This window comes from Periplaneta americana, chromosome 15 (assembly GCF_040183065.1).
Source record: "Periplaneta americana isolate PAMFEO1 chromosome 15, P.americana_PAMFEO1_priV1, whole genome shotgun sequence".
Lineage (NCBI taxonomy): Eukaryota > Metazoa > Arthropoda > Insecta > Blattodea > Blattidae > Periplaneta > Periplaneta americana.
In genome coordinates, this window is record NC_091131.1 from 160,627,038 (window position 1) to 160,649,834 (window position 22,797).

Sequence of the window (22,797 nt, forward strand, 5' to 3'; positions counted from 1 at the left end):
ATATGCTATAGTGCGATAATATGCACATTAGAACTGAAGCTTGTATCGAAATGTGTTTAAATATCCATATTATGATTATTTTTCAATTTAACTTCATTCTCTATATTGTACGCTAATGTGTTGTAGACAGTAGGCCTATAACATACACTGCATAATGAATACGTCCACATGGACAGCTCAGTTCGTGAGTAAAAACACTCATTGTTAATTCTGTGCTGTATTTTGATTAAACAAAAACCTAATGAAAATTATTAAACTCAAAAGCGCAATATTTCCTAGTTTACATAAATGGATGAACTACTTTTCTTCCCTCCTATACCTAGTAAAGTGATTTGTTTGTATATTACGTCAGTATCATCGAACTCCAGTCGTGGAAGGGAATAGCAAACGGCGTTGATCCAGAGGTATAGGCAAGTTAATATTAAAAATGTTAGTAAAAATAAAATGATGTCCCTGTACATATCAGCTTCTGCCATAACATCACATATTTATTTACCGCTATATGTTGTGCTAAAAATTGTAAAATGGATTTGGATTAAAAATTCCCATTTCGACAATGATAACAAATTTGGATTACAAATGAACAAACTGAAGTTTGAGTATTTGTGAAGTGTTTACACTTTTTCTATTGGTTGCAGTACATCAGTCAGTCTGTTCTTTGTCATAATTCACAATGAATATGAACGATCCGTAAACATTTTCTACAAGCAAGCCCAAAAAGACAACTTTGTGGTATATCCAAGTTAAGTACGAAAAATATAAGCGCATTGGGAAGTACAACATATGTTCTGAGCTCAAGTGACGAATGCGATGCGATTTTGTAAGTAACACCATACCACAGACTATAAGAAAATTTCCAGCAAAAATAATTATCATGATCAATTTTCGCAAGAGATGACGAAAATGCTTTACAAACTCGGGTTGACGACTTCTTTAACTCCAAACCAGAAGAATGCTTCAGACGCGGACTCGAAAAACTACAGAGAGTCACAGAAAATGTAGGAAAATATATTACTGATTAATTTCTGTCTTCTAGTCATCTAAAATAAAAACCTTTTGTAGCAGCGAAAACCCGCTACAAACTTTTGCATGAACCCAATTTTATACTATATAAAAAAGGCATTTGAATTTGTTAATACGTACAATATATGAGCCGTTCAGAGCAAAAGTGATGTAAGTCAAAATTGGGTAATGAGGTTTAAAGTAAAAATCCTGTAAAATACAGCGCAAAGTAGCAGTTAATATGTCCTTCATGCTATCCACTGGCTATTAATAGTTTAAATAAATTGAATATTAATTGCTTCTTTGCACTGTATTTTACAGAATGTTACTTTAACTCTCATTGCCTATTTTTGACTTACACCACTTATGCTTTGAAAGGCTCATATGTAGTTTAGTAGGCTATTCACATTGAAATTGAAGATTATTTTTCTTCTTCTCTGTTAAAATTAGACATCTCTCATTTAATTTTAGGGGAAACCCGGGCAAAGCGGATAAGCTAAGAATAAACAATACCACAGGCTATATTTTGGTGCTCCCGAAATAAAAACTTCATGACTTTGGTTTTGACACATGTTGTCCATACATCTACAAAACAGAAATTCGTTTCTTGTACCCACTTGTCTGTCATCACCATTTTATCGTACCGCTTACCTCCCGTTTCGATATCTCTCCTCTACAATGCAAGAAGCCCCTTGTGTTTTAACAGACGGGAACCCTGATGCTACAATGTATGCAAGCTCCAGTGAGTCAAATTTACCACTTTTATTTTTGTGTCCAGTGGTATTCGCTCTTATCTCTGGAGTTTTTCTGGACTTGGTTGGAAGTTCGACATATCACTCTCTTCTGCTGAGATAGCACTACGTGTTTCTGCATCCTTTTCAGGAACAGTTTCATCGAAGATTAATTCTTCTGTATCTGTTTCTAGAGCTTTCATGAATAAATTTATAGACTCGTCACCTATCTGTCGAGACTGCAAATTTACTTCCGCACTGGAGAGGTCTTCGATCAGTCCCAACTCTAGAAGCCGATCTGGTAGTTAAAATAAATAGGCTAACATAAAACAATTCAGTGCATGTAACAAATTAGTAATCTTTCAAATTATGTTTCATGTAGCTAATTTTGTTATTATTTTCATGACTGTATTTCTACTATGAATGAAAATTGATACTAAATTTCTATAGAACGAAAAACCCTTACAATGATCATGGCAATTAATTTTAAAAAGTAGCCTTCACCTTGAAAATATCGCACCGATCCCGTAAGAACAGTTTTATTGACAGTTTCCGCATTCACCGAAACGTCGGGCGATGTGTTTGTGTCCTTTTCACTTGACTTTATTGAACAAGTAGAAGAAAATCAACAAACAATAATTATAATAAGTAAAAAATAATAGGCTTAATATCAAAACAAAAAATATCATAACGTTACTGTAAACTCGGGTGCAGAGATCGAAGACATCAGTCTGTGTTGCCGTGTGAGCGGTGATTAATTTGCATGCAACAACGACTCAAGAACACTCGGTAGGATTTCATACTTTACTTTTTACGAGTAAACTAGCGCCTATGGGAGAAAAAGCCGAGACACGGGTCGTTTTATTTTTGGTGTATTTACACCAAACAAATCCCCATACAAAACTGTGACATCGATCTGACAACCTCTCCTTGTAAGTTGAATATTGTATGCCATGGCAGTTGCATGACGTCAGCAAATAATTGATTGTTGTTTTTGACCTCTGTGCTAATGAATTTTGCTGCAGCTTTCGGGCACTGAAGAGAATACACTACGAATATTGTTATGTGCGGATATTCCAGGAACAGGCAACTGAGAATGAAGTTAAATTGAAAAATAATCATAATATGGATATTTAAACACATTTCGATACAAGCTTCAGTTCTAATGTGCATATTATCGCACTATAGCATATTGTACTTAATTCCAATTACCAGTTCTTCGTACTAGTAATTCATGTTGAAATAATTCTGTACCTACTCTATAAAAGAGTACCTTACGTACTGTAAATTCAATCTTCACTTCTGCCCGACCCGAAAAGATAAAATTACTCAGACATGCTATCTACTGTCCGTCCAAGTGGTTATGTCGCAGGATCGTAGAAAGGAGGGAAATCACGTGTCAGGATTGTTTGTAATAATTAGATCAATTAGAGTTTCAATAGTATTTGTGTGATGGGTGGAATTAAGGGAACAAATTTTAAGTCAAACGTTTCTAACTTATTAAATAGTTGCTTAGTCCCATTTGATTTAAGGGTCAGAAGATTGGTATTTAAATGGCCGAAAACAAGACCGTGTTCATATTGCGGTAAAAGATTGGTTAATGGACTTTCTAAGTCAGATAAATGCCCTACTACAGGATGGTTATAAACAACAGCTACACGACATTTCTGTTGGCTTGCTTGTACAGGGACATCATTTTATTTTTACTTCAATTTTTATTGTACCTGAGTTTTTGAATGTACTTCACTCCCACGCCTTCCACTGTCCTCCCCACAGAACCAAGGCCGCATATAGTAAACAGCACTTAGTGAGTATAGTACGTTCCAGAAATATGTTCGCGTTTTCCAGTGACTAAAGAGCTTTCAATATTGAATCATTTTCCCACAGGTACTGTCATCCGTTTGCCTACGTCGCATCCCGATTTCTGCTTCTCTTCGCCCCTCTGTAAGAGTTGGCTGTCTTAGCTCTTTTCTGAAAACATTAATTTCTGTAGAAATTGGACGTCTACGTAATATTATACAACTGTTTAAAATAACTTAAATAACAGGGCCTCGTTAATTAATTAACGTGATTTCCTCCCTTTCTACGATTCTACGGACGGAGAGTAGATACCATGTCTGAGTAATTTTATCTGTGCGGGTCGGGTAGAAGTGAAGATTGAATTTACAGTGCGTAAGATACTCTTTTATAGAGTAGGTACAGAATTATTTCAACATGAGTTACTAGTACGAAGGACGAAACTGGCAATTGGAATTAGATGCAATAGTCTATAGTGCGATAATATGTACAAAAGAACTGAAGCCTGTATCGAAATGAACGGCCACCATTTTCAAAAATGTGTTTAAATATCCATGTTATGATTATTTTTCAATTGAACTTCATTCTCTATATTGTACGCTAATGTGCTGTAGACAGTATAATATACACTGCATAATGAATACGTTCGCCTGGATAACTCAGTTCGTGAGTAAAAACACTTATTGTTAATACATTACTGTATTTTGATTAAACAAAAACCTAATGAAAATTATCGAACTCAAAATCGCGATATTTCCTAGTTTACGTAAATGGATGAACTGCTTTTCTTTCCTCCTATACCTAGTAAAGTGATTTGTTTGTGTTTTATGCCAGTATCATCGAACTCCAGTCGTGGAAGGGGGTAGCCAGGTTAATATTAAAAATGTTAGTAAATATAAAATGATGTCCCTGTATTTCTATGAATAGATATTCGGGATGTGCAACATCGCCATGGAATTTCAAAAGCAGGTCATTCCTAATATAAGCTAACACTCCACCCCTCGCTTAATAGCCTACTGTGTCATTTCTGCATGGAGTGTAAGCATTTAAATGGACGAGAGAGGGGGCTTAAACCATGATTCACAGACGAGGATATAATGAAGGTCTTGGTTAGAGAAAATTGAAGATAATTCTTCATAATTAGATAACAGGCTTTGTGCATTTATGTGCGCTAATTTCAGAGACGTGGACTGTAGTGAGAAAGATTGCTTCAACAGCTGTGAGGTAGGTTTAGCAGAGTTTGAGGGAGCTGGGGAAGTGCCGTGTACTGCAAGACAAGGAGTAAAATGCGTGTTATATTTTACAGAATTTGGAAGTGTAACATGAATTCAACGTCGTGTTCGCCTTCAGTATGATGTTCCGAGAACTCCGAATTACAACTCGATAACGTTACGATATCACGTGTTTTAAAAAAGTCTGTTATAGCGACGAAGGCGTGTTCTCGAAACCGAAGCTGTTGGTGGCTCTGCTATGACAAGAAGTTCCAAGAAGAATCTTAAACAACTGTCCGCAGAGATGGCTATACCAAACACAACTTTCAACTTTATCTGAAACTTTATCTCAGGATAGGGGAATACTTGGCCCCTGGGTTAGATACGTCATAATGTCACATATCTTCTTTCTCCCTCCACCACGACCAATGGTTAAATGGAAGTAGACGTAGTGGCGGAATTTCCGTACCTTATGCACCCCAGCAGTACGATGCAAAAATAGAAGTAAGAACGTAGAATACAGTAGAACCCCGATTATCCGACACTCTATTAACCGATCGGCGGATTATCCGAGTGTCTTTATGTTACTCTTTTCTTTCTTTCTTTCTTTCTTTCTTTCTTTCTTTCCTTCTTTCTCTTTCTTTCTTTCTTTCCTTCTTTCTTTCTTTCCTTCTTTCTCTTTCTTTCTTTCCTTCTTTCTTTCTCTTTCTTTCTTTCTCTTTCTTTCTCTTTCTTTCTTTCCTTTTTTCTTTCTTTCCTTCTTTCTTTCTTTCTTTCCTTCTTTCTTTCTTTCTTTCTTTCCTTCTTTCTTTCTTTCCTTCTTTCTTTCTTTCTTTCCTTCTTTCTCTTTTTTTCTTTCCTTTCTCTTTTTTCTTTCTTTCATTCTTTCTTTCTTCCTTTCTTCCTTTCCTTCTTTCTTTCTTTCCTTCATTCTCTTTCCTTCTTTCTTTCTTTCCTTCTTTCTCTTTCTTTCTTTCCTTCTTTCTCTTTCCTTCTTTCTTTCTTTCTTTCCTTCTTTCTTTCTTTCTTTCTTTCTTTCCTTCTTTCTTTCTTTCTTTCTTTCCTTCTTTCTTTCTTTCTTTCGTTCTTTCTCTTTCTTTCCTTCTTTCTCTTTCTTTCTTTCGTTCTTTCTTTCTTTCTTTCCTTCTTTCTTTCTTTCTTTCCTTCTTTCTCTTTCTTTCTTTCTTCCTTTCCTTCTTTCTTTCTCTTTCTTTCCTTCTTTCTTTTTCTTTCTTTCTTTCTTTCTTTCTTTCTTTCCTTCTTTCTTTCTTTCTTTCTTTCCTTCTTTCTTTCTTTCTTTCTTTCCTTCTTTCTTTCTTTCTTTCCTTCTTTCTTTCTTTCTTTCTTTCTTTCTTTCCTTCTTTCTTTCTTTCCTTCTTTCTTTCTTTCCTTCCTTCCTTCTTTCTTTCTTTCTTTCCTTCTTTCTTTCTTTCTTTCCTTCTTTCTTTCTTTCCTTCCTTCCTTCTTTCTTTCTTTCCTTCCTTCTTTCTTTCTTTCCTTCTTTCTTTCTTTCTTTCTTTCTTTTTTTTTTTCTTTCTTTGCTACGGAAATAAACATGTGAGAAACTTAGTACTATACCTTATATTATAATCCTATTTTTTCTAGAGTGTTTTATTAAAAACCTTTATCTTTACATAGTACTACTGCAAGCAATAAGAATGTTGCTTGAAAGTGTTTTTCCCAATTTGTAAAATAGTCACTACCTGCTTTCAAAGAAATAGTCCTGAGAACATCCGCACAATATATAGCAAATCTGTCCTTGTCCTACTGCTCGAATGCCCGTACTTTATAACGTCTATGCAAAATATCTTCCACGAGTGTCAAAAGTGTTTTGCTGAGTATCAAAATAAAAATGCAAATAATTGAGAGGTTTGGGAAAAGAAAACCCGCGGCTCATTTCGCATCAGAATACTTGATTGGCGTTACAATTGTGCACGATTTAACGAAAAATAATGATAAAGCGTATAACGTACCGGTATGTAGATATACAACAGGAGCCCTCTAATATCCCTATCCTTTCGCAAACAACCATCATCAGGCACTTCCTTGGCCCTTATAAACCAAAATTAAATTAGTGAACTTCTGATTCACTATCTAGCATGTTAAACACAACACTACGGAGGAATATTATGAGGCTGTAGTATGGACTTACGAAAATGGTACGGATTATCCGATTTTTTCGATTAACTGTCCAGTCCACCCCTTTCATTACCACGGATAATAGAGGTTCTACTGTACTTACAAAGACAAGAGTACGGTATGTATGGCGTAAAAAGCAGTGAAATACTAGTGAAAAGTAGTGTCAGCCCACTTTGGAGTCTGTGGATATAGAGGGAAAAATTGATCGGTGTCGGGTTGAGTTCCCTGGTAGCTCAGTTGGTAGAGCGTTGGTACGTTAAACCAAAGGTCTCGGGTTCGATGCCCGGCCCCGGAGCAATTTTTCCCTCGAAATTATTCAAATCAACTTTACAGGGAGTTACACTTGAAAATCTTGATTTGCGTAGTGAAATACTGTCTACAAGGGTGTAGAGCGCTTGATAGAATTTCATTGAGAAACATGAGTGTGCATCACTGAAAGTTAAATTTGTTGTATAATTATTATTATTATTATTATTATTATTATTATTATTATTAATGTTGTTATGATAATTAATGCTAAATATTATTACGGTTATCATTACTAATAATTATAACAATAAACTACTAAAATTTATTTTTCAGAAATTATTATACCTTCTATTATCAATGCAGCTAAGACACTACTTTTTTATTTTTCCATTTTAGTTTATTTGCAGCGTTTTATTGTACTATCCTATCTCTTTATTAATTTCTTATTTTTACAATTACTTAAAAATTATGACATGAATTTATAACTTAGTCAATCAACTACATACATTCGGAATATGTATGATAAAACTTTCTTGTGTTAAATTCTAACGTACATTGTTTACATGTTTCGACCTTTTATGGGTCATCCTCAGAACTGGTCGTTATTGGTCTTGGCGCCTCTTGTTTTGTTTCCTGTGAGGGTGTGTTCGTGTAGTGTAATGTAGAGTCAAAGAGTGTGTGTGTTCTGAAATTGAGTTGTGTGTTGAGACAACAACAACACATCAAACTACCCAACACAACACAAACAAGCTGTATTCCGAACAATGGTACACAGACTACTCAACATACCACTGAACCAACAAGATTACAACGAAGAGCTAAACACAATCAAATACATAGCACAAGAAAACGGATGCAACCCTAACATAATAGACAAAATAATAAGAAAGACAAAACATAATTACAAAAAACATAAGAATACAACACAAACACAAGAACACAAAAAATACATCACACTAACATACGAAAACGAAATCACACACAAAATTGCAACCTCATTCAAGAAATTAAATTACAACATCGCAAACAGAACAAATAACAATCTACAAAAATATCTCAACACACAAACAACACAAACAAACAAATACAACCACACAGGCGTATACAAACTCAAATGTAACATCTTCAACAACTTCTGCATAGGACAGACAGGCAGATCATTTCAAAGAACACATCACAGCCATAAAAAAATTACAAAACACCTCCACATATGCAGAACACATCATAAATGCTAACCACACCCACAGAGACATCAACACAGACATGGAAATACTACACAAAGCCAGAAACTAAATACACTAGAAAAATATGAAATATACAGACACACGAAAACACACCTTAACGAAATTCTCAACACAACTCAATTTCAGAACACACACACTCTTTGACTCTACATTACACCACACGAACACACCCTCACAGGAAACAAAACAAGAGGCTCCAAGACCAACAACGACCAGTTCTGAAGATGGCCGATAAAAGGTCAAAACCTGTAAACAAGGTACGTTAGAATTTAACACAAGAAAGTCTTATCATACATATTCTGAAGTGATACAATGTTAAAAGTTGTGTAATCAAGATGTATTCATTAAATATCTCATTATTTGAACATAATTATCTTTAGGTGTCTTACTTTCCAAAAAATAAAATATGACGAATGACGCTATTCTTCGGAGCAGAAAAGACATAGCCTATATGATTAACAGCTGTAATTCGCCAGTCGGCCACTTGCTAAGGTAACTTGTGTTGTTACTATGTATGCATGTTGAGTTGACTTGTATCTCTAACCCTCTCTCTCCATTTACCTCCCCTATTGCCCCTAACGCGCCCACCCTGCCCTCTTTGTAAGGAAAGATGTGTAATTTTGAATGTACAGCAACCCAGGAATACTAATGATCTCAAAGCAAGAAATCTCTCCGCTTAAAATAAAATAAATTCTGAGATGTAAGCTCACAAATAGCAAATATTACATCACGGTGTGAATTATGTCATGTACACAATGGTGGACACGTGGGATTCTAGTGCGGTCAAAATTCTAATCCTCCAGGAATGCATTTACAAATTACAGAAAAACTATTAGTGACTGTTCTCGTGTTACAGCGATTTTATTTAGCGTTTTCCCAAACGGTTCACCCTGTGTATTATATGAAATAAACATTTATTTTCAATATCCGCCGACATGATCATATATCGGAATATTTTCTACGACTCTCCTGGCTCCGCTTGCAAGATCGACGTTTAGTACATTCCCTTTGCCTGCTATACCGAATTATACATGATTCCACACCCAACTACCTTGCCTCTCGGATTACTCTCCTAGCTTCACATCATAATCGTAATACACGTTCACAGCACAATCTGTTGCTATCAATACCACGTCATCAGACATCTCTGTACTCAAGTTCTTTCTCAATAGCCATGGCCCGCTCATGGAATTCGCTGCTGCTGGAAATCAGTGGTAGTCTTAGTCCTCAGTTGTTTAAAATTAGGTTGTTTAGAAATATTTTAAAAGCACAGAATTAGTTTTTTTAGGTAAAATTTTTATTTATTATTACTACTGCTGGGAAGAACACGTTACTGACACAGTGGGAAAAGCATGGAGGGCGTTACACTTTGTGATGAGGGTACTAAGGAAAGGCTCTGATAAATCCAAAGAGATTGCATATAAATCACTAGTGCGTCCAGTAATGGAATATGGTGCTGCATGTTGGGATCCTTACAGATTAGAACATATTAAGACACTGGAAAAGATTCAAAAACGGGCTCTCAAGTGTTGTCGTAATAATTCACAATTAAAATGGGACACACTCACGGACCGGAGAACGCGAATTTGATTATGCGCAGAGTTCAAAACATACAGAGGTGAGCCTGCCTGGATAGAAATAAAAAATAGGTTGCAGCCGCCAAATTACTCTTCAAGGAACGACCACTCATATAAATTGAGGGAAAGAAGACAGAGGACGGACACTGGAAAATTTTCTTTTCTCAATCGTACTATCAAGGATTGGAATGCTTTACCTGCAGACTTACTAAAGGCTTTACCAATAACCAAAAATGTATTTAAAAATAGGCTTAAGGACTTCACTAATAGACGGTAGTATATTATACACACTAGTTAAAGGGTGTAATTGATATCTTGTTATTTGAAGTGTTCTATCAGTGAGGAAGTGTGTTGTGTCAGTGAAGTGTGTAGTGTCAGTGAAGTCTATTGTGTAAGTGAAGTGTGTTGGTGTCAGTGAAGTGGCTGTGCAAAGTATTCGAACAGTGAAATGGTTAGAAGTGTTAGTGAAATCAGGTAGAATCAGTGCAGTGAGTGAGTTGACAGCGAAATAAGTGTAGTGCCGAAAGGTACTTGTGCAGATATGAACCTGTCAGACTCGTGGGTCTTAGTTCGAGCTTAGGGTTAAGATGCAAATTAGATTTAGTTTAAATGTTATTTTAAGTAACCATGCTTCATTTTAATTTAGGATGCTGCTTGTTATTATTATTATTTTATTATTATTATTATTATTAATTATTGTTTTTTTATTAGTTGTGTTTATTATTAATTGTCATTATTGAGTGTAATTAGTTACTACTGCCACCGGGTATATACCCATTTGCATGTATGAATAAATACATACATATTATTATTATTATTATTATTATTATTATTATTATTATTATTATTATTATTAATAGTTCTTGTGCATTGATTAATTTGGTAAGTTTCCGTGAATCTTACTTCGAGAAGCAGTAATGAAAAGTAATAACTGAACCTTATACATCGATAATGTCGCAGATCTGCATATGTTGATCACGTAGAGTTTAGACAATCACTGTTTCACGAAGTGGAATGAAGGAAGAAATGCAACAATGGACTATGATAGTCTGGGTCCGTTTGTTTGCAGTTGTATTCAGCCATCCTGACACCAAACAGAGCAAGCATGAATCTTCACTTCGCAGAATATAGCATCGCTGTTTCTCTTAATTGTAACAGATGACTATCTCCACTCCACAGCCCTACGTGGCGGAGTTGGAAACAAGCTGCGTGCTTGTCTTAATAACAGCGAAGTTTTGTCCCTCGAAATTTGAACACTACGGCCACTGCGTGCACTTCCACGTATCTCACGTTACCCGTAAGTCAAGCTTTAAGAAGTTGATAAGACACGTGATAAACACGAAAGAGTGGTGCTCACTCAGTTAAACGAATTAGTGAAGTTCTTCGCATGTAGCATATAGAACTGCTTAAAAAACCAACAAACAGTGTTAGAAACTTGCCGGGTTGGTTGCTTGACAAGATACATAACAAACTTTTCTCAAGACTTGTCCTGGTTGTCAGGTTACTCTGTCTACAGAATACAAGCAAAACACTACGCAAAGGGACTTCTAAAAGAATTGTTTTCAACGTAGGAGACCCCGTCTTAAATTCCAGTCATAAGAAATTGCAGTCCATGGTGAAAACATGCGCAGAAAATTGTGATAGATGAGAAAAAACAAAGAAAGTCTCATGGTTGGGAGTTCCTGCACTTGGTTGAAGCGAATAATGCATACCTACCTTAGGGCCGTCCGTATTCATAAACGAGACTCTGGATGAAGACTTCTCAAAGTTGACTTTCGTAGCAAAGTTTAACTTTATTGAAAGTCCTATTCATAGACAATACTTCTGAGTCTTTGGCTTTGACTTCGGTAAGTCGAGATTTGATGATCTGGTTCTAATGTTGGCAATTATAATCACTGCCTTTTAAACGAATTAAATTAAAGAATAGTTGAAATAGAGTAGGCATTGCCACAATCAAAGCCATCTTTTGAGTGGCAAATCAATTAAACAATTGCACATCGGTGCATGTTAAGCCATTGTTAGCCGTTCTTCCAGTTTTATATAAGAATAATAAATTTCATTGTAAAATAGTTTTATTCTGATGATATGAAAGACAAGAAGATGCCACCAATGACAGATTATGAAAGAGATAGTCTATATTATCCTGCTGACAGTTGGCAGAGATATTCCCTGAAAGTCTGAAGAAACTACTTAAAAATTACCTGAAATCGATGTGCAGAAAACATTATTATGACTATCGCAGAATTATAAATTGACTGCATATCCAACTGTATAACCTGTCCTCTATAGAATTAGTCATAATCAGTATTAAACCATCAGTATTCTTACCTGCAGCATAAAATCGGGATGAAATAAGTTGTATTATTGGTGGAACAGATAATCCTCTTTGATTATTATTCATTAATGTATGTTGAAACATGCCGAGGATATCTAATACGGTTTGTTTATCAAGTCTGTATCTTGATTTGAATGTATTATCTATATCTAATTATATGCCGAGTAACATGATCAGCTTTAATAATCTCCTAGATTTCGTCAATATTCTCGGTAAATTCAACAATTTCCCAAATATCAGCAATTTTCCTTATACCCACAAACGAAAATCAAAATCAATGTCAAAGTCTAGAGTTTCGGCGACTTCGAAGTAAAGTTACGAGTGAAGTTTACTTTAGTCAAAGTGTCGACTGTGAATTGAAAAATGGTGACTTCATACTTTCCAAAGTCAACTTTGGTCCAAAGTCTCGTCTATGAATATGACCCTTAGTGAGACATTTATTTATTGATTTGATCGTCGTAAGAATGGACAAAACTAACTGTTAGCCAATTAAAAATATTAAATCCGTGATACTACAGCTGATGAGAGAACAAAGTCGACCACAGACTGCTGGCCTCACGTCCGTACATGTCTCGCAGAGGTGAACGATCACCCAAACAGAACGGAGATTTCGTTAAAGCGTTATAATTTGTATCCGTAACCGGATTTCGCTACCTATCATGGCTCCGCAATTTCATCACGCTGCTGGGTGAACACCGGTTCCATATACTGGCTGAAATTTAATGAGAAAATCCCTTCTCCATGAAGCCTCGAACTAGAGCGTATTCCGTAACGCGACTCCACGCATGATACCTGAGTCTAGACGCTACGGCGCGGGACGCATTATCTTAATTGAATATGGTTTTCAGCACGCCGGCTGTCTCTTGATGTGCAAGCATTTCTGCTAAGTACTTGGACAAATTTTATTCATATTCAGTATCTACTTATTGATTCATTTATTTCAACAAAAACATGAGCGCGGATTTAGAAAGGTAAGATCGTGCACTGATAATGTATTCACAGTGAAGCAAATAATAGAAAAGTGCCGAGATTTCAATTTAGAAACACACATGGCTTTTATAGATATCGTGAAAGCATTTGATAAAGTCGACAGGCCAAAACTGTTTCATATATTACAATCCAAAGGCTACCCACAGCACATTATCAGAATGATGAAGAGTTTATATAATGCCTCAAGAATTACCGTAAATACTGGAAAACATTTAACTCGAGAAACTGAAACAAATATAGGCTTAAAACAAGGGTGTAGTTTATCACCGACACTGTTTAATATTTATGCTGACGAAATTGTTCGATAATGGAAAATTTTAGTGGATCCTGGAATTCTAATTGATAGAGGAATAAAAATTAATATTCTGGTATTTGCCGATGATATGATTGTAATACAAGATACTGAAACAAAACTACAAAAAGCAGTATATGAACTAAATAAAATATGCCAGAAGCATAACTTCAACATATCAAATACAAAAACAAAAGTAATTGCATTTCAAGGCAAAAATACTGTGAGATCTAAGATTGAAATAGATAATAAAGCAGTAGAACAAGTCACTAATTTTAAGTACCTGGGATGTGATGTAAGTTACAAAAATGATAATATAAAATGAAATTACAACCATTCCAAACAGTATGTGGCACAATTGATAGAACTTTGAAGAATAAAAGCAGAAAGGACACAAAAATGAAATTCTACAATGTAATGGCAGTCCCTACTCTTTTATATGGAAGTGAAAGTTGGGTTACAACAAAACCTGATGTTAGTAAAATACAAGCGGCAGAGATGAGATTCTTGCGGAAAGTAAAAGGATGCACGAGATTAGATAGAATTAGAAATGAAGATATTAGCAGGAACTAGGAGTATACCCACTTATTGATAAAATAGACAATTACAGACAAGATTTGAAATTACATGTAGAGAGAATGGACGACTACAGACTTCCTAAGAAAGCAATAAATTATAAACCAAAAGGACGAAGAGTTCAGGGACGACCAATGAAATGATGGAGCGACCTTTGAAGCAGGAACGGGCAATTGCCCATACCATGAAGTAAAGAAGAAGAAGAAGAAAAACATGAGCATGAATTATTTCAGTACTTCATTGAAGGCTCTTATTTGACAAATTAAAAAAATTGCAGCGTACTAAAAATTGGCTGTGACGATTTTACAATCTTATTTTTCGCACGAAATTCTTGGTGAATAGATTTTAGAAAAACCACAACACGGCGACCTGACTTTCCTCCGAACCGCTCGCAGGTTCTGTTTAAATACACACCTTGCTATCGGTTATACGGAGCACAATATCGGTAATATTGTCATCGGTGTAGTTCAGATAGTCTGTTGATCCAGGACTGCAATCGAATGTAGGTTAGATTCGCTCTTGGGCTGATTACATCGATGGATTTTCCACAACTGTAAGTTGAAAGTCAGGTAATCTATGAAAAAAGGCACTTAATGTTTGTTATTCTACGAAACGTTTATCTGTATTGATTTAAAAATTAGTTTACTGGTATATTTTTATTATTCTTTTAGTAATTAAATATTTTAATTGGTTATTTTACGACGCTGTGTTTCTCCAAAAATGCAAAATCAATGCCAATGTGTCGTTTGTTATGGTGCCCCATTCATCTTGTGCATTAACTTACACAAAACGAAAGACGACTGACGTCCGTACACGTCGTGTGTTGTGTGGTTGCTGTCTTAACATGTAAACAAGCCACAACAACTGTCGACGCCACAATCCACGTACAATGGCCTGCACGTTCTCCGGACCTGTCGCCACTCGACTTCTTCTTGTGAGGAACTGTAAAGGACAGTGTGTACCAGGACATTCTGACAACACCGGACGACACGCAGCAACGCATTCTACAGGCTTGTGTGTTCATTCAGCCAGCAACATGCCGAGGAGTTACACAGTCTTTCGGAGATCACCTTCGAATGTACATTAATGTGAATGGTCACTATTTGGAACATCTTCTGTTACTCTCAAAGCATAACACTATCACACTGGAAGTACATTTGTAATTCGATTTGTTTTTGTTATTGATTAGGAAGGTGACATTGTAGTATATTTTTGAACTCATCTTAATATGTGTAATCAATGTAACATGATTAAAGTATGTAGTGCTATTTGAAGAATTGATGAAGTCATGTGTATCTTATACCATAATGTATTGTATTGTATTGTATTTATTAACATTCCATGGTATTCATACATGCTTACAGCTAGAATATGGAACAAGTCAAAAAACTTAATACTATTATAAAATCTTAATTTATAGTTACAGTCTAGATGAAATATATATAGACGAGATTTACAATATAGTCTACTAGTACAACACAAAGTTTTAGTATCAATTTCATGATGTGTTATTGAATGTCATGAATTCACCTACAGAATAGAAGGCGTAAGAAATTAGGTACTTCTTTAATTTGGCCCTAAATAATTTTATGTTTTGAGTTTCATTTTTTATCTCGATAGGGAGGCTATTAAAAATTTTTACTGCCATATAACGCACTCCTTTTTGATAGCACGATAGACTTGCCGATGGAGTATGAAAGTCATTTTTTGACGTGTATTTATGCTATGAACTGTTGAATTAGTTACAAAGTTTTCACGATTACATACGAGGAAGATTATTAATGAAAAGATATACTGACAAGCCATGGGCATTATTTGTAGTTTTTTGAAAATAACCCTACACTATTCCCTAAATTTGGCACCTACTATTATTCTAATTACTCTTTTTTGTAATAGTAGTTACATGCACCAAATCTCCACACTCATGTTAGCCCCTCCTTCTAACATAACGCTCAAAAACAAAAATTCCAATACCTGTCCAAACAAAGAAGTTATAATAGGTGCACAAGAGAGATGGGACATTCTATATTCGACTATGTGCCTGACGGCTAAGGGATGCCGTGCACTTTAGTATGCGATAAAGGGTAATTAGAATTTGCAGTGGTATGTAAGTTCTGAAATAACTGTAGTATGTACCTACATTTTAATGGAAACTTCTACTGTACAGTGCCTCTCCTAGAAAGAAAACCTAAACGTATGGTATTAAAATCGAAGTTATTCTTATTCTTTAGTTGTCATGCCTGAGTCTGAGTTTAAAGGAAGGTATACTGATAATAATAGTAATAATCATCGGAATGGATCCTTCGTCCTGGGGAACCATGAATAAACAAAACAATGATTAATGCATGTTGAATCTTTCGTACACTATTTTTAACACTTGAATATAAATAATTGATTAAATGGCGATCTTACTCGTGTTAATTGTGTAAGCATGTGCGGCTTACAGCTGTTTCGGTGCTACTTGACACCATCCTCAAAGCCTATTAGATCTCGGCGTCATCTCGAACTTCGCTGCCTGTTGTGTGGGTGCGTTCGATTGTTGAAAAGTGTTGAAATGTGGTGTCAAATAGTGTGTGTGTTCTGAAATTGATCTGTGTGTTGAGAATTTGATCAGGGTGTGTTTTAGTGTGTCTCTATATTTCATATTGTTCTAGTGTGTAGAGTTTTTGGTTTTTGGGTTGTATATGTAGGATTTCCATGTCTGTATTTATGTCATTGTATGTGTGGTTAGCATTAGTTATGTGTTCGGCATATGAAAACAGAAATACAACATAGCATACAGAACAGAAAACACAATACAAAGACATCTCAACACACAAACAACACAAACAAATAAATACAACCACACAGGTGTATACAAACTCACATGCAATAGTTGCGACAGTTTCTACATTGGACAGACAGGCAGATCATTCCAAACTCGATACAAAGAACACATTAAAGCAATAACCAGAGAACACAATATATCTACATATGCCGAACACATAACTAATGCTAACCACACATACAATAACATAAATACAGACATGAAAATCCTACACATACAAACCAAAAACCAAAAACTCAACACACTAGAACAATATGAAATATAGAGACACACCAAAACACACCCTGATCAAATTCTCAACACACAGATCAATTTCAGAACCACACACTATTTGACACCACATTTCAACGCTTTTCAACAATCGAACGCACCCAAACAACAGGCAGCGAAGTTCGAGATGACGCCGAGATCTAGTAGGCTCTAAGGATGGTGTGAAGAAGCACCGAAACAGGTGTAAGCCGCATATGCTTACACAATTAACACGAGATCGCCATTTAATCAATTGTTTACTGACTAATGCTACTGTACTCTTCGGTGGATATAGCCTATTAAAATTGGTCCAATGCCAATTGGTACTACTGAAAAATTCATCCGCACATATTCGTCCCAAGTAATATTTGCATACTCGCCCTATGTTTATACCAAAAGCAAATTGATTCCTAAAATTTAGTAACAAGCTTCTACCAAATGACATATTGGTCTGATTTTGTTCTTATAGATCCTCTGCACCAAACATTTCATGGCTCGCGACTTTGAAAATTTTAAATAGATCTTATTGTAATGGGCGCTGTCTAGATCAGGCATGTCAGAAATCAGTCTCTAAATGTGCAGTTATGTGCGCAGATCGCCGGTCTGTGCAGACTGCATCAATCAAGCGTTGCTCTTACCCGTTCTTAGCTGGAGGGCTGTACAATAATCTAGTCTGTGCTTCTAGGGTTGGATTAAATAGATATATGGACATTATAAACATAGTTAGCAGAATGAAAAAAAAACACTGTTATTATCAGTGTCTATATTTGACAATTGTAATACAAGAAACTTTAGGCTTACTCAGTTATAGCATACTTCACAAAGTAATGGTTTGTAAAGCATAATTTATTAATATGATTTTTATACCGTATTTGAAGAAAAAAATTGCAGTAATTTCGAAAGAACAAGAAACGAACAAGTATTTCATTTTACGTAGTAGGTACTAATTATTTTAAAGTAATAGACCCTACTCTTTCACTGTTCGTCAAGCATTACTATTTACTGTGACCATTGGTGCACAAATGTTGAAGAAAATATTATACTCCCAATTAATTACATGCAGTAGGACATTGTGAAGTTTTTACACTGAAATAATATTAATATTAATAAATATAAATTAAGCTTAGAATTCAAATTCACATATAATTTATTTGAAAACGTTGAGAGCAAGTATCGACAAGTTGGGAGCGTTACTCAAAGAAATTAAAAGTATAGTTCACAAGCTGTGAAGAGACGATATTCTCTTTATGTCAGATTTAAAGATTTATTAATATAAGTATATTGAATTAATATTGTGACGTGAGATGGAAAATTTGTCATTATATATTTTTCCAGAAAATTTTTCCGCCTTGCAAATAGTTGTTTTTTTTTTCTCCTTATAACCTCAAGAGCCTCACATGTATCCTCACTATATTCTCATCACTTACCAGCTTATGAAATGAAAGTCGTAAGTCGTCTAACCTTTGATGGCTGTGTTAGTACAGACTCCAAAACAACGCCATTGTCAAGTACGTTTTGCCGTGAGAGTAGCCTACTGATAAAGAAATAAGTGCTGGCAATGTCATATTTTGAGAACTTTACTAATCTGATCTAAATTGTCACCTCACAACACTATTACCTCGACATAGGCTGATGAAAGCCTTTCATTTTAAAATAATTATTATTGTTCGCTGAGGAAAACATTATAACAATTATGTTATATGACTCGTAATTTCTCTTCTCCGTCATCTGTGAACTCCTCACTTTATTTATCATAACTCATTCACAGACACAGCCAAATCGGCACTCGTACTGAAACTGTGTTACTGAAACAAAAGCTGCTGCAGGTACTGTATAGCCCTGTCGCGTTCCCCTCCAAGGCGATTCACTCCCTCCAGGTAGGGGAATAGAGAGTGCACATCGCACAGAGACAGTTGCACAATGTGCAGGGTTTTGACATGCCTGGTCTAGATGAACAGTCGGTCCTTCTTTCACATCTCCACTCTTGTCAGTTTTCTTTTCCCCTTTTCTGTGCTTTGTATGCAGATAGACTTTCGATATTAGCTTTGGTTGCCTCTCTCGCATGTCGTGAGGCGAGGGTATGAAATGGAATGGAATTTTTGGGAGGGGGCACTATGACCAGCACTGCGACCTTTTACGATCTATTATGCTACCCCACAAGCTATGCACATTCTCATACCCACACCGGCTGACTACACTAAGGTTCGTTGCGTATCCAAGTTTCGAGCAGACAACCCCCTCTCGTCCCTAGGCCAGCCCCCTCCGTGCATCGCCAGGTGGTGATCGGGAATGCTATGGAATGATGACGAAATGGAGAAATATTGACAGAATTATATAGATGCTTAATATAAGGAAATGGGAGAACCCCGAAAATTCAACGGAAAATTCCAGGTCTGACCGGGACTCGAACCCGGATCACCTGCGTGACAGCTGAAGGCCTGCACGCTCAGACAACGTAGGGACTGTGAGGCGAAGGAGTTCATGATCTGAGTATGCAGTTGTTGCAACTTTTGTTAGGCAAAGATGGGTATTATGAACTCACAATAATGGGGCTTATTTAATCTTGTGGTAGGGACGAATTTATCATCAGGACGAATGCGATTCTTAGGACGAATTGCTGTACAAATTGTAATATATTTCATGGGAAGAATAGTCGTTGTACAAATTTTCGGAACAGATTGTAGCGACATTCTCTTCGATTAAAGGGGCAGCATGACGCAATGTTAGCTCTTAAGATTACTCCAAACATATAGTATCGGGCCACCATGATTACGCCACTTGTAATTGCGCCAAATGGGTTGCTGTATATCCGTATTGCGTTTGCGCCAGTAACTCAAACGTAATATGCAACTTTTCTGTTCATAGGTTGGTACAAAAAAAATTGTTGCTTTCGCGATCGTTCAGTAGCACAAAATTTTCGTTAGTGGAGGACATTGGTTGCAATTCAGTTCCAGCTTCATGAACTTCAAGTAAAGTTGTTGGTAGTTTCGTCAAATGGTGATGTTCTCTGCAGATTGCTTCTCGTAATAGTTTAACGTCAGTGAAATGCAATACAATAGCACAAGACTCTGGATTCTCATTGAATGTTGTAGATATTATGATGCCTGATTTTTCACTTAAGTCACTAGTCGCTTTCCTTTTACACGACGTACGTATTTTTTGCCGTACGAGATCTCTTTCATTACTTTGCTGATTATGACCGCCTACAATTTCGTGTCACTCTTTAAGATTATTATTTTGGCAGGACAATTCTTCACTGTAGAACTCCAACGTATTTGTCCATCTACATATATGTACGCCTTGCGGAACTTAAAACCATCTCTTACAAGTACCGTAGAAGTGGGTAAAGTCAATCAGTGGGTGTAAAATCGATCATTTGCGATTTAAAAAAAAATATATGTTTTCTCAGTTACTTGTTAAAATTTTGTTATGCTGACTTCATTGTCGTACATTGTAAATGTAAGCGAGAGGGACAACAAAAAGCCTGCGAATGCCAACAATGGGAACACTGTGTAATTACCGTTGAAGTGAAAATTGTTATTTTCAACTTTTTCTCTTAAATGGAAACAAAATCTTACAAACTCTAAATTATAGTCAGCAGTGAAAGGAGACAGAAAGTATACGCAAGTACTTTTCGTTGAGATTGTATCCTGAAATAATAGTTTTGCAGTTTGTAAACGTTAGTATTGAAACTTATTATTTTAAGAAAACTTGTACCTTTGTAGGGTAAAGTCGATCACGCCATCGACCTACTCGAAACAGATAGGACCAGCAGGAAGAATAAGTTGTTCACCGAAATACCTCCAACTAACACTTATAAATAGAAAAGTGCCATAGTATAGCTCATATTGATGGAATAGTGGGGAAAGAGGAAGACGAAATTATGGTGAATTTCTTGAGTAAGAGAAACACTGCCAAAGGAACATATTTTGTACACCGCTCTGTACCTGACGATGGGAACAACGTAGTTTCTAACGTGACATGAGGGGGGGAAGATTTCAAATAACATCTGATATAAACCTAAGCAATGTTGAATTGCATTTTAGATTATAATTGAAGGGTGGTATTTCAATGTAAATTTTGAATTCTTAAATCTTTCTTTGTCGGTATGTGAAGTATTAAAATGTGTTTTTATGTTTTATAAGTTGGCAATCATAGTCACGATTGTACAGTGGAGATCTATAGGCCTAATTGTATCGAATAGTATGATCACAGTAACAAAAGATATAATCCTATAGGCATATATTGAAGATTATTATTGTTTTTTACAGCCCTTATAACAAATAAAATATATGTAATACACTTAATTTGTTTTTTAAAAACATAAACAGTGATCGACTTTACTCCGCAATATTTTAAAATCGATCTTACACTAAAAATTCGATGGTGATCGACTTTACCCTATTTAAGCAGGTAACTTCGATCACAAGTCAAATAAAAAAAAACAATTTTTATATATTGTAATTCAGTTCTTGTAACGTGCTTTCATAAGTGAAGGATATGACGACAAAATGATATTTTCTGAGGAACTTCGCTCCATTGCATAACCTCAATATCATTAAAAAATTGCAAAATTTTGATCGACTTTACCCTCTTCTACGGTAAGTCCTGTTCTCTATTGTTGCACCTTTGGACTACCTCCATGACAACCTTCATTAGTCACTATATGTTTATGTCCTCTCAATCAATGTGCCTACTACTAAAACAAAACACGCCACCTAGGTATCGTGCTCTAGTAGATTTCGTGCGCTACCAACTTAAGAAAAATGAAAATTCTTACCCAAAACTGTCGTTGGCGCAAACTCATTACCCTTAAATATGACCGTACTTTTCAATTGCAAATAAACAATAAATCTGGCGCAAACGCATTGCACCCTATAGTATAATTTTGTAGGAGGACTAGTGGGTCTAAAGCATCAGGGTCGAATGCATTTATAAGGACTGAGTCACAGCTAATATCATTGCTATAAATACTAATCATCATCCAAAACATCTATTAAACCAGATGCTTTGTTACGGTCTCACATCACTCCATCTCTTAGCCGGACAACCAACGGATGTTCCAAGAGGAGCGTATTGCAGGATTTATTAGTATTGTTGTGAGACTTGAAAGCAAGGAAAAGTCCTCCCAGTGGGGTGCTGGTCAACATTGGGAGCAAGTCGAGGAGGGATAAAAAGAAAAACCAAGAGTCAGGAAGTGATAGGGAAGGAAGTAGTGAAACGATTAAGGGTACGAGTGTAAGTGGAAATCTAGGATGTGAAAGTGAAAGCGTGGGGGGAACAAAAGAGAAATAGAAGAAGAAATAAATAGAAAGAAAAACAGAGACAGTAATAAGGCAGAGACGAACAGTAAAGAAAGGTCAGAACCTGCGACAGTTGAGGATATAGCAGAGATATTGGATATGTTTAAAAAAATGTGGGGTTGTGATTAAAAAGTGCAAATAAAGTGAAACTGGAAAAGATCGAGAAGTATAGGGGAGAGAGAAAGTGTATAAGAAGATGTGTAAAATAACATATAAGTATTTATAAGAAGTGAGAATAGTGACAATGGATTAGGTGTAAGCAGAATAGTGAAAAA

At 35.8% G+C, this 22,797-nt stretch overlaps 1 protein-coding gene across 3 annotated transcripts in view; it reads left to right on the top strand.

Annotated features, from left to right (window-relative positions):
• The window catches only part of LOC138715488 (follicle-stimulating hormone receptor-like), a 778,322-nt gene that overhangs the window by 561,393 nt on the left and 194,132 nt on the right, over positions 1 to 22,797 (top strand). The window lies entirely within an intron of this gene.